Genomic DNA, 13,312 nt, shown 5'->3' with positions numbered 1-13,312 from the left:
CTGGGGCTGTGGCTAAGCGGTAGAGTGATCACCTAGCATGTGCAAGGTGCTGGATTCGATCCTCAGCACCACATAAAAATAAAGGTATTGTGTCCAATTATAACTAAAAAATAAATAAAAAAGAAAAGAATGATCTTGAAGTTTCCCTCTGAGTTTATGCTTTTTTGAATGTTGCCTGTCCAATGGTAAGTGCTCACCTCTGCCTCAGTTAAGAAGACAACTCAGCAGGCCTGTGGTGTGGCTGGAGAACATGGGGAAAAGGAGTGTGTGTGTGTGTATGTGTGTGTGTGTATGTGTGGCCAAGTTTTGCTTGTTGCACTCTCAAAGGGAAATATCTCTGCCCAACTTCTCCATTCATGGAGAGAACTGGAGCTGTATTTTCACAGAAGAAGAACTAGTGACTGAGACACAGATTCTATTTCCTGGTGAAAAGGAGGCAAAGGCTTCCAGCAATCTGTCTTGTCAGCATCAGACCCCTTAATGGAAAGACAGTCGTCCCTGAACTTAAATTCCGAGATAGCGGAGACTATCCCTGTCTTGTTTATTGTTGCCTCCCAGGCTCTTACCTGACTCTGAAACTTGCTAAATAACTTCAGAATGCAGAAAGGGAACTTTCTGGAGAGACTTTCCATTGCAGAGCTCAGACAGAGCACGAGTCTGTAACTTCTCGAAGAATTCACAAATACTCTGAAGCTCCCATATCTGTTCTTATCTGGCCAAAGTGGCTTTTGTTTCTCAATATCCTCTTTCTATTCAGGATTTTGTTACTCTTTTATGTTTTTCTCTTTCTGCCTTCCTTAGCACATAAAGAATGTGAAATATGTCTGTTATCCCTGACTCTGGAGGCTGAGGCAAGAGAATCACAAGTTCAAGGGCAGCCTGGGCAACTTGGTGAGACCCTGTGTCAAAAAATTAAAAGGCTGAGTGTAGCTCAGCGATAGAATTCCCCTAGATTCAATACCCAATACTGGGAGTGTGTGTGTGTGTGTGGGTGAATCAACAATATGGACGTGTTGCTGAATGAAAATCACTCCTCCACAGCTAGCTGAGGAGGAAATTGCTGCTGGATTGAACAGAGAAGATGTTGGTCACTGAGCCTGCAGGCAGCCTGTTTGTTTTTACAAGTCTTTCTGGCAGTCTTATTGTGTGAATTAGATGGTATTTCGGCTATAAATAAAGAGATTTGGAGAGCACTGGCTTTCTATAGCTGATATGTAAGAGAGATCATTTTGCAAAACTAATATTGTAGGCAGCAGTTCTCATACAGGCTGACAAATTAAACACAAGGGTTTTTTTAAAAATCATGAAATTCTAGTGAGAAAGAACATGAGAACACATTTGGACCAGATCAATGGTTTCTCCTCAACGATATTCCTATCCTATAAAAATCTTTAAACAAGAATATTATACAAATATGATTACTGCAAGGGTATTCATAAGAGATTTTCTATATCAATAGAAAAATTGTTGATTAGATGGTACAGTTAAAACGAACTAGAAAGTTTCATTGAGTTTTTTGGTTAATTCAACAAATACTTTTAAGTGGTTACTGTGTTCTGGCACTGTGTTTGATGCTGGGATCATGGAGGGGGACTAAAAAAGGCAAATCCCTGGCCTCATGAAATGTCACTTAGTCTGATAGGAAAGAGAATTTATGTCCATTTGTCCATTCAGTGAACATTTATTAGCAACTACTCTTGGGCAGGCATTGTTGTGATATCTAGAACAGCAGTGACCAAAGCAGTCAAAACCTCTGCTCTCAGCAGGGGGCAGTGGCACACTGTAATCCCAGCTACTTGGGAAGCTGAGATAGGAGGATCACAAGTTCAAAGTCAGTCTCAGCAACTTAGCAAGGCCCTAAGCAACTCAGTGAGACCCTGTCTCTAAATAAAATGCAAAAGAGGGCTGGGGATGTAGTTCAGAGACCCTGAGTTCAATCCCTGATACCAACAACAACAACAACAAACATAACAAAAACAACTCTGCTCTTATGACACTGATGCTACTTGTCCTCTGATAATGCTCTGCGATTAAGCGAAAGGAAAAGTAGTTCTAGACTAAGTGTATATAATTGATTTTTTTTTGTTTGTTTTGGCCTTAAAATTATGGGAGACTAAGCGCAGTGGTTGCATGCCTGTAATTCCACTGCCGTGAGTCAGGGGAACTGTGAAGTCAAGGCCAGCTTTGGCACCTTAGCAAGACCCTGTCTCCAAATTTAAAAAGGGTCTGGGAATGTAATGCAGTGGTAGAGTACTCACCTAGCACATGTGAGACCCTGTGTCCATTCCTAATATGGGGAAAAAGAAGAAAAGAAAAAGAAAAGAAAAACAACAAAAAAGAATATACCAAATAAACCAAAATTAATATTGTTATATCATTGGGACAAAAGGTTGGGAAAGACTTTCACTTTTTTCTTTCTTTCTTTATTTTTCCTGTTATACTTTAATTATTTTATTCATTTTCTCTGGTAATAAAAAGTGAATTTTAAAGATTATAGCAGTGTTTTCCTGTCTGCTTCCCTTTTCATAGGAAGAAATGAGGACCTGGATGGGTTAAGGTCAAGGTCGGCAGTAGGATGTGACAGTAAGCCAGGCCTGGGATCTTGGTTTTGAGAGTAGGATTCACTCTACATTAGTATTATAATGAAGAAAGTACATAGGGAAAAACAACAAAAACAAAACCAGAGATGGGGAAAGGGCCCAGGAGATGGAGAGTAGTAACTTCAAGTATTAAAAACAATGCCACCACCATCCCAAGGCTTTAATGAGGGTTTTGACAGAACAGTGCACATCTCACAAGTGGCTGCAACTCAGCTTGGTGCCCAGGTCTTGGTTTGGGAGTGTACTCTTTGGGTGTCCTTTAAAAAACTATCCTAGCCTAGCACCATAGTATCCCAGCACTCTGGAGGCTGAGTCAGGAGAATTACAAGTTTGAGACCAGCCTCAGCAACTTATGAGACCCTCAGCAATTTAGTGAGGCCCTATCTCAAAATAAAAAAGAGCTGGGGGTATAACTCAGTGTTAAAGTGCCCCTGGGCTCAATCCTCCTTATCAAAATAAGTAAATAATATTTTTTAAAAAAACTATCCTAAACTTATGTAGTAAAATCCTAATGCTATTAAATCTCTTTGACCCATTTTCTTCCAAAGATGGATATGGAGGAAATGCCTTATCTGCATATGATGATAATGCAGCAGGGCACGCTGGTTAAAAGTGAACATCTTAATCCAGAAACAAATGTGATGTTATCTTCAATGTCTTTAAGTGGACAGTGAACATGGTTTTGGTTCCAGGGCTGAGGAGGCCCCACAATCTCTTAATTCTCTAAGGAAACATTCTGTAGTACACAAGGTAGTGCCTTCTAGCGGCCTGAATAGGAACTGGTACCTCCTAACATCCTTGTATACAACTTCAGAACCTCAATTAATGTTAGTGACATCTGAAGGGTGTATATAAATCACATTAGGACCTGCTACGCTTCTAATTTTTTTTTTTTGGTACCGGGGATTGAACCCAGGGGCACTCAACTACTGAGCCACATCCCCAGCCCTATTTTGTATTTTAGACAGGGTCTCATTGAATTGCTTAGCCCCTCGCTTTTGCTGAGGCTGGCTTTGAACTTGTGATCCTCTTGTCTCAGCCTCCGGAGCTGCTGGGATTACATGTGTGCGCCACTATGCCGGGTGTGGTACTGATTTTTGAAGATGTCAGTTTATTTTCTTAAACTTCCTAGGGGAGAGATAGTAGTTTTTGATTTGCATAGAATGTTCCATTCTTACTTAGCCTGAGTTGATCAATAAACATTTATTAAAATAACATGTTGAATGGCAGAACAGTGGAGCAGAAGTAGTTAAAACCAGCTTTCACTTCTGCCTCTGCCCCACTAATGTGGATGAGTCCTTGACACTGTTCCTCTTTTTTGATTTGTTTATTCATCTGCACATTGAGGGGGTTGGCCCAGGTGTTTAAAGGAGCTTCATGCACCACCATCTCAAAGTCTGTGTGATTTTTCAGACTTAGATTTTGATTTAAAATTTTTATCTTTGCTGAATCTTTTTAAATAGCCCAGCAGAGTCTGGTGGTGCACGCCTATAATCCCAGCTACTCAGGAAGCTGAGGGAAGAGGATCGCAAATTCCAGGTTAGTTTCAGCAGCATAGTGAGACCTCGTCTCAAAATAAAAAATAAAAAAATAAAAGAGCTGGGGATGTATCTCAGAGGCAGAGCACTCCTGGGTTCAATCCCCAGTACCACAAAAACAAAGATAAACTCCTCATTGGGTGCTGTATGAATAATTCTTAGGAATTATGGAAACAGGGACATCATTAAAAAAAAAAAAAAGAAGAAGAAGAAGAAGAAGAAGAAAACAAACAGCCCAGCAGAAAACAGATAGTATTCTAGTCCACTAATATTTCCCTAGAATGTGTTTAAATTAGCAAGTGGGTCAAAGATTGGCTGATTGAAGAGACTGTGTTTTCAAACACACTTCCCGGTGCTCTTATTTAAAGGTGTGGCCAAGAAATAAGGAGTGGAATCCAGGAGAAGCTGTCTTTATCTATGAAAACCTTTGGAGGGAATGTGACTGACCACCAGAAGGAAAGGTTGTGCCAAGACCTGTCTGCTGACTCATCGGTGAGTGGGGCGAGAGGGGCATTCTGCAGGCTCACTCTAAAGACAAAGCCAGAACACCCACCCCGGCTTGGACTTTCTCAGTGTTACATGGGATTAGGACACTAGGCCCATGAGGATGGAGTTGGTAGAATAGGGGAAGTGTACATAAAATGGAGCTCTTTGGACTTGGGGGAGATATTTATATTTATTATTATTTTTAGTACCAGGAATAGAACCCAGGGATGCATAACCAAGGAGCCACATCCCCAGACCATTTTATTTTTTTTAATTTTGAGACAGGGCCTTGCTGAATTGCTGAGGCTGGCTTTGAACTTGCAATCCTCCTGCCTGAGCCGCCCTCCAGAGCTGCTGGGATGACAAGCATGTCCCACTGTGCCTGTCTGAGAGAGTCTCATTTAAACAGAATAATAGGCTTATATAGCTGGATTACTGGAGCTTTTTGTGAACAAGGTTAGCATGAGAAACAGGGAGGAAGAAACCTGTCGTGTGGAACCTTTGGATTAAGCTATATTACTTAGGCCAGTATATATATGTATTTTATAATATTACATGACATGGAAACAGCATTTTATGAATAGAGGGCATAGTCATATTAGCAGTTTTGTTCATTGACTTTTGTGATTTGTAAAATATTCATAAAAAATAACTCAATTTCTAGTGTTATGTTGGGCGAAAAGGAGCCTGATGTTGGCTACTGACTTTTGCAAGTTTATGGTAGAAACCACTGAACTTTTAACAGGGGTCCACTTTATGCTTTGCATATATCCCTGGCTGTTCTGCAACTACAACTAATTTTTAAAATGGACATGTTTCTTTCTCTTGCTCTGTCCCTGCTCCTTCCTAATCTCAGGGGACACAGGATTACCTTCATTACCCATTTTGGACAGTTATCTGTCCTTGAGCACCCACCCACCATAGAGGAAGGAAGTAATCCATACTTTGGGAAAGGTACTAGAAGATCTCAGGAATGGTTATCTCCCCAGTTAACAAGTGGATTACAGCTCCCACAGAGGGCACCTGGAATGTAGCCTTCGACTCATTTCTTTTCTTTTTTTTATTGTTGGTCGTTCAAAACATTACATCTTTCTTGATATATCATATTTCACAGTTTGATTCAAAAGGGTTTTGAACTCCCATTTTTACCCCGTATACAGATTGCTGAATCACATCAGTTACATTTCCATTGATTTACATATTGCCATTCTAGTGTCTGATGTATTCTGCTCTCTATCCTATCCTCTACTATCCCCGCTCCCCTCCCCTCCCCTCCCCTCTTCTCTCTCTACCCCCTCTACTGTAAAACATTTCTTCCACTTGTATTATTCTTCCCTTACCCCTCACTTCCTCTTGTATGTAATTTTGTATAACCCTGAGGATCACCTTCCATTTCCATGCAATTTCCCTTCTCTCTCCCTTTCCTTCCCACCTCTCATCCCTATTTAATGTTAATCTTCTTCTCCTGCTCTTCATCCCTACTTTGTCCTTAGTTACTCCCTTATATCAAAGAGGTCATTTGGCATTTGTTTTTTAGGGATTGGCTAGCTTCACTTAGCATAATCTGCTCTAATGCCATCCATTTCCCTCCAAATTCTATGATTTTGTCATTTCTTAATGCAGAGTAATACTCCATTGTGTATAAATGCCACATTTTTTTATCCATTCATCTATTGAAGGACATCTAGGTTGGTTCCACAATCTTGCTATCATGAATTGTGCTGCTATGAACATCGATGTAGCAGTGTCCCTGTAGCATGCTCTTATTAGGTCTTTCGGGAATAGATCGAGAAGGGGAATAGCTGGGTCAGATGGTGGTTCCATTCCCAGCTTTCCAAGAAATCTCCATACTGCTTTCCAAATTGGCTGCACCAATTTGCAGTCCCACCAACAATGAACCAGTGTACCCTTTTCCCCACATCCTCGCCAGCACTTGTTGTTGTTTGACTTCATAATGGCTGCCAATCTTACTGGAGTGAGATGGTATCTTAGGGTGATTTTGATTTGCATTTCTCTGACTGCTAGCGATGTTGAACATTTTTTCATGTACTTATTGATTGATTGTATGTCCTCCTCTGAGAAGTGTCTGTTCAGGTCCTTGGCCCATTTGTTGATTGGGTTATTTGTTATCTTATTGTCTAATTTTTTGAGTTCTTTGTATACTCTGGATATTAGGGCTCTATCTGAAGTGTGAGGAGTAAAGATTTGTTCCCAGGATGTAGGCTCCCTGTTTACCTCTCTTATTGTTTCTTTTGCTGAGAAAAAACTTTTTAGTTTGAGTAAGTCCCATTTGTTAATTCTAGTTGTTAACTCTTGCGCTATGGGTGTCCTATTGAGGAATTTGGAGCCCGACCCCACAGTATGTAGATCATAGTCAACTTTTTCTTCTATCAGACGCCGTGTCTCTGATTTAATATCAAGCTCCTTGATCCATTTTGAGTTAACTTTTGTGCATGGCGAGAGAAAGGGATTCAGTTTCATTTTGATGCAAATGGATTTCCAGTTTTCCCAGCACCATTTGTTGAAGATGCTATCCTTCCTCCATTGCATGCTTTTAGCCCCTTTATCAAATATAAGATAGTTGTAGTTTTGTGGATTGGTTACTGTATCCTCTATTCTGTACCATTGGTCCACCCACCTGTTTTGGTACCAGTACCATGCTGTTTTTGTTACTATTGCTCTGTAGTATAGTTTGAAGTCTGGTATCGATATACCGCCTGATTCACACTTCCTGCTTAGCATTGTTTTTGCTATTCTGGGTCTTTTATTTTTCCATATGAATTTCATGATTGTTTTATCTATTTCTACAAGAAATGCCGTTGGGATTTTGATTGGCATTGCATTGAACTTATAGATAACTTTTGGTAATTCGACTCACTTCTTTAAAACCCCTGTTCCTCCTGATGGGCAGAATCACAGCTTTTGGGACAGGACTCCCTGTGTTTCTTCTTTGCTAGCAAAGCAACAAGCCTTCTTTTTCTTTTTTCCTTTTTCTCAAAACTGTGTCCTTATTATTGGCTTGACACTGTGGACAAGGACCAAGCTTTTGGTGACAAACTGACAAAGTTCAATAGGAGCAGGCACAAGTGTTTTGGTTTGTTTCAGGTGGTTCGAGGAGTGGAGTGGAAGGATGTGGCCTGCCAGGGAAGGTCAGCATCTTGGATTGGAGTTTGCCTCCAAGGTAGTGGGAAACCCTTGAATGATGTTAGGGTAGGGGAGATATTTAGAGAAATGCCTGAGAAGATTGAAAACAGTTATCTCCCCCAGGGCCTGCAGCTGCAGAGAGCTGGAGAACTTGGTCCTCTTGGACTGGGTTCCCCTTCTTGACCCCTTAATTACAGTGCCATCCAGGTGCTCCACAAGGGTTGCACATTCGACCTTAGTGCATCCACTCTCAGAAAGCTTTTCTCAGATCTCCTTTCCATTGTCATTGTGAGCTTTTGATGAAGTTCTAACTTCACCAAGGAAGCCATCAACCCAGAGCTTCCATAGACATACCCACTGAGAGCATGCACCCCCGTGAGACTGTCATGTGAGAATATGTGTTTCTGAAGAAGGGTCCAAGGAGTCCCCAGAGAGCTGAGGGAACTTGACTCAGGGCCAGCGGGGGTTCTTGGCATATGGGATGGAAAGGGATTTTAGCAATGTCCAGTCAAAGGCATTAGACAAAGGTTTATTTAGGAAAGTAGATACATAGTCAAGGGAGATTGGGAGCCACCTCAAGAGAAGAGAAGCTTTTGGGGAAAAGCAAGGAATAACGATTAAGAGGAGAATACCACCATTTCCAGAGGGAGAGACAGTATCCTGTCGTTGTGGATGTTGATATGTACAGAAGGATGGTTACTGGGGTTGGAGTAGAAGTGGAATCACACAGTTCCACACCAGTTTCCCTGCACTTGTGCATTGTTCTCTGGTTACAAGGGCATGGGTCAAGGGTGTGGCCCAAGGGTACCTCCCTGAGGAGCTGCAATTGTTCATGGGTGTATCCTGCATTTCAGTGTTTTGTAGGCACTCCTGAGACTCTATATCTTTCCCTTTATTCCCAAATTCCTATCTCTGATGCGATAGGCAGTGGGATCTAAACCAAACCCTCTAACAGGCACTAGATTCCTTTCCTCCATTACTCAGCAAAATTTCCCTTTCTTTAATCATTTTTTCTTCCTTCTCTAGATCATTTCCAGATCATACATATATCCTGTTATTTTTCTCACTAAAAAATATCTCTCTTACCATATTCTCCAACTTACCTTCCTTCATTTTTGCTTCATTTTGTAAAACTCCTTGAAAGCATTCACCGTTTCTAATTATCTCCTGATTATTCTATTTTTTTTTTTTACAGATGTGAAAACTGGTCATTAATGGCACAGATCTTTTTATTTATTTATTTATTTATTTATTTTTAGAGAGAGTGTGAGAGTGAGAGACAGAGAGAGAGAGTTTTTAAATATTTATTTATTTATTTATTTAGTTAGTTAGTTTTCAACGGACACAACAACTTTGTATGTGGTGCTGAGGATCGAACCCGGGCTGAACACATGCCAGGCGAGCGCGCTACCACTTGAGCCACATCCCCAGCCCCTTATTCTACTTTTTTAACCGAAGTTAAAAAAAAAACATTTTTTTTTTTTTTTTTTAAGTAAAATTCTCAGTAACACACTCAGGTCACTGGTGATCTCCAGGTGGCTCCGTGCTATGGGAATATCTCAACTCCTGCTGCTGCAACTTCTGTCTTGTGATATTTGCCAGTTGCATTTGCTTCTTTTGACTTCCTTTTACTTTTTCCTCTTTCCTTTCTTAGTCCGCCTCCAGTCTTATGTTGGTTCTTCCTCCTTTTCCTGGCAGAAGGCCCCGGGGCTTAATGCTTGGCCACAGGTGCTCCTTTGCACATCCAATTTAGGCTCATGGCTTTGAAATACTGTCTTTTTTTTTTTTTTTTTGGCCCGTGGCCTGCCCCCTCCCCCACCATGGTAATTGAACTTTACCACTGAACCACATCCCCAGTCCCTTTTTATTTTTTATTTTGAAACACATAAATTGCTGAGGCTGGCCTTGAACTATTGCTTTTCTGGCCTCAGCCTCCATAGTAGCTGGGATTACGGGTGTGTGCCACTGTGACTGACTTCAAATGCCATTTCTAAGCCAGTGATCCTAATGTATATCTTTAACCCAGACCTCTCCCCTGAATGCCAGCAATCTCCACTTGGGTCTAGAAGATACCTCCAACTCAACTTGTCCAAAACCCAGACTATTTCCCGGAATGCCTGTGATCCAGTGTTCCCCCTCTTGGTGGCACCTCTTGTCTTTCCACAGCTTAGGCCCAAATCCCTTGAAGTCACCTCCAAGCTCCTCCTCTTCTCAAATCCCTTCTGAACACACAGCACCTGAGTGCCAGAGGTTCTTTTGTCCCCTTCTGCTATCCCTTCCTTTCTGAATCCCTACAGCAGACACCCTGGGGCTTCTCTGCCTCTCGACCAAGTGGCCACAGAATCCTGCTCAAAGGAAGTGAGATCCTGTCACCTGAAGGACACTCTTTTCCTTTCATGTGGAGAGTCCTCATGAAAAGGAGAGTCCTCAGACAAAGGCTCATGAGCCCCTGAGTCTGTCTTCCCCTCCCCACTTGCTCCTCAGCATTATGCTGTCTGCCTCACTCTGGTCGGGGGCTCACTGGCCTCTCCCAACACACAGGCCCTCCCTTGCCATGGGGCTGGTGCCCTCCTACTTCCCTTTTCACAGAAAGCTCTTTCTGGAGTGACTGACTCTGTTCTTTGGCCTTGTTTAATAGCACCTTCTCAGTGGAAGTGGAAACCCTGTTCAAACCCGACCCTCTCGCCAGCTCTGCCTCACTAGCTTCCTTACCTCACTCTGTTTCTTTTCCCTCTTCTCACCTGCTCACTCATGCCTGAGAGCTGGCTGTCTGCACTCACACATTCATGTGACGGTGAGCAAGCTGTTAACCTCCCTGAGCCTTGGCTCTCTTCTTCTTCTTCTTTTTTATATTAGCACTCATCACTTTGCAAATATACTAATAAATGATACTTTTGTTATTTTTCTAAATTTATACATTTATCTTCCAAGTTAAATTTAAGATACACCCCACAGAGGTCTTTGGTTCATTGGTATATCCCAAATTAATAGAATAATGTCAATAAATTACATAATAGTCCATATTTATTGTCTGAGTACATTTTTAGTTATATTTTTATTATCCATTATCATTATATTTTTATATTGCATTATATCATATTATTATATATATGATGTTATGTTATATTGTTATTATCTACGATAAGCATGCATAATTTGCAATTTTTATATCTATATTTATGATCTGAAAAATGAATATCATTACATTTTGTTAAATCAGTATATAAGAAAAGGAAAATCGCCAGGTCAGGGCATTGGGTGGGGTGGGAAGAGGGCTATGGGAGGTATAGAGGCAACAGTGAGTGAGGGGAACTGTAGAATTCTAGGCTATGCAGGTTTGGTATAGAGTGATGGGAATGAGGATAGTGGGTGGCTGTAATGATTCCCTAGTTGTGGAGCTGGGTTAAGGGGTAAGTCTACCAGGCATAGTGATGCACACCTGTAATCCCTGCAGCTCAGGAGGCTAAGGCAGGAGTATCACAAGTTCAAGACCAGCCTCAGTAACTTAGTGACGCTTTGAGCAACTTAGCAAGAACCTGTCTCAAAAAATTAAAAAAGGGGGTGGGTGGGTGCTGGGATGTTGCTCAGTGATTAAGCACGCCTGGGTTCAACGCCTGGTACCAAACCAAACCGAACAAACAAACAAACAAAACCCTTAGCTACTCAGGAGGCTAAGGCAGGAGGAATGCAATTTAAAGGTTAGCCTGGCAATTTATAAAGACTCTGTTTCACAATAAAGTATAAAGGGCTGGGGTGCAGCACAATGGTAGAACATTTTTTGCCTAGCATGTGAAAAGCCCTAGAGTTCAATCCCCAGAACTGAATACTGTGGAATTGTATAACTATTTAACATCTCAGAGCTGAGGTCCCATGTCCTTGTCTTGACTTTGCTTCCTTATTTCCTCCTCTTCAAGCACCTTCCACCCCTTCTTGTTTTTCTTCAACTTTTAATCTCACATGACACTTTTTAAGGAATTTTCTCTCACCCCCTTCTCCCTCTACCCTTGCCAAAATGAATCATCTCTCCCCATGACTTGGACTTCCATTTATTTATATTCAATCAATATTTAAATTGCCTTAAAGAAGTTTATAGTTTAGAGTTGGGTGCTGCCCAACAGTGTAGCTCTGTGTAATAACTAAAATCTTAATCAAAATCAAAGTAAATGAAAAATTTTTAAAAAGAATATTTATTTATTTATTTTTGGTACTGATGATTGATCCCGGGGTGCTTTACCACTGAACTACATCCCCAGCCCTTTTTATTTTTTTATTTTGAGACAGGATCTCACGAAGTTGCTCAGAGCCTTGCTACATTGCTGAAATTGGTCTCAAACTTGCAATCCTCCTGCCTCAGCCTCTTGAGTCACTGGAGTTACAGGCATGAGCCACTATACCCAGCTGATTCCCAGAGGATTGAAATAGTGTTATAATAGAGGGGCTGGTTGGCTACTTTAGATTGAGAGTGGAGGAGAAGAAATGTCTAAAGAGGTGACATTTAACCAGGTTCACAAGGCAAAAGGAAAATGCGAAATGGGTGGGCTGAAAGAAGGAGTGAGGCAGAACCTTAGCAGAAAAGCCCTAATGCAGAGATAAATGTGAAAGAAAGTCCAAGTGGCTAGGGTCAGGTGGCAGGGGACAGCATGGTAGAAGAAGATATTTGAGCAATAGGAAGGACCAGATTACTAGGACTTTATAAAAATCTGAGTAAGGAGTTAGGATTTTTTGTTTTCTTCCTGAGAGAACTATGGGAGGGGTTCCATAAGTAGGACATGACACGGTCTGATTATACATTTACCATTTATCTCACTCTGCCTGACTTCATTAGTTAGTTGCTTACTTACCTGTGTCTCCGACTGATTGTACAATCCTGGATTTTTGCATCCTTAGTATTAAGTCATGCTCCCTTAGCTTTGGTGTAATAGTAATGACTCATAGACCGGGATTAAACTCTTCAAAAAGTCGGCTCATTTATTATCTTTGAATACGGTAAAACTAGTCATGGAATATTTTGCCTCCCAAATAAACAAGGCAGGATTTCATTCTGAGTGAGCCAATTTCAGCATCGCTTCTCCTCCCTCTGGTGGGCGAGATGGGGTCAGCAGTGTTCTTCATAAAAGGTGGAGAACAGAAAGATGATCAGAAAAGTGAATATCATTACATTTTGTTAAATCAGTGTATAAGAAAAGGAAAATAGAAGGATATCAAGTCCTCAGAAATGTGCTCAAGCCTTGGTAGAACTCATCTTGTTGCTCAGTTGATTTAAAGAGTCTGGACGTTTCCTTTGGAAATCAGGAAGGGGCTAAAGATCATGATTCAATCCCTTCATTTTCTGGAAGAGAATTTCAAACAATAGTCCATGAAGGCCCCATGAGACATCCTGCAATGTGGGGCTGAGACAAGCCAGAGGACTCTAAGGGCAGAGAGTAGTATAGCTCTTATGTGGCTATCTGATTTATTTAAAAAAAAAAAAGTTAAAAAAAAACTGAGTCTAATATGGACACTGAATGTGAAATCTTAATTAGTTTTGAATGAAGAAATGAACTT

The sequence above is a fragment of the Ictidomys tridecemlineatus genome, chromosome 1 (genome assembly GCF_052094955.1).
Source record: "Ictidomys tridecemlineatus isolate mIctTri1 chromosome 1, mIctTri1.hap1, whole genome shotgun sequence".
Lineage (NCBI taxonomy): Eukaryota > Metazoa > Chordata > Mammalia > Rodentia > Sciuridae > Ictidomys > Ictidomys tridecemlineatus.
This window is presented reverse-complemented; position numbering follows the sequence as displayed.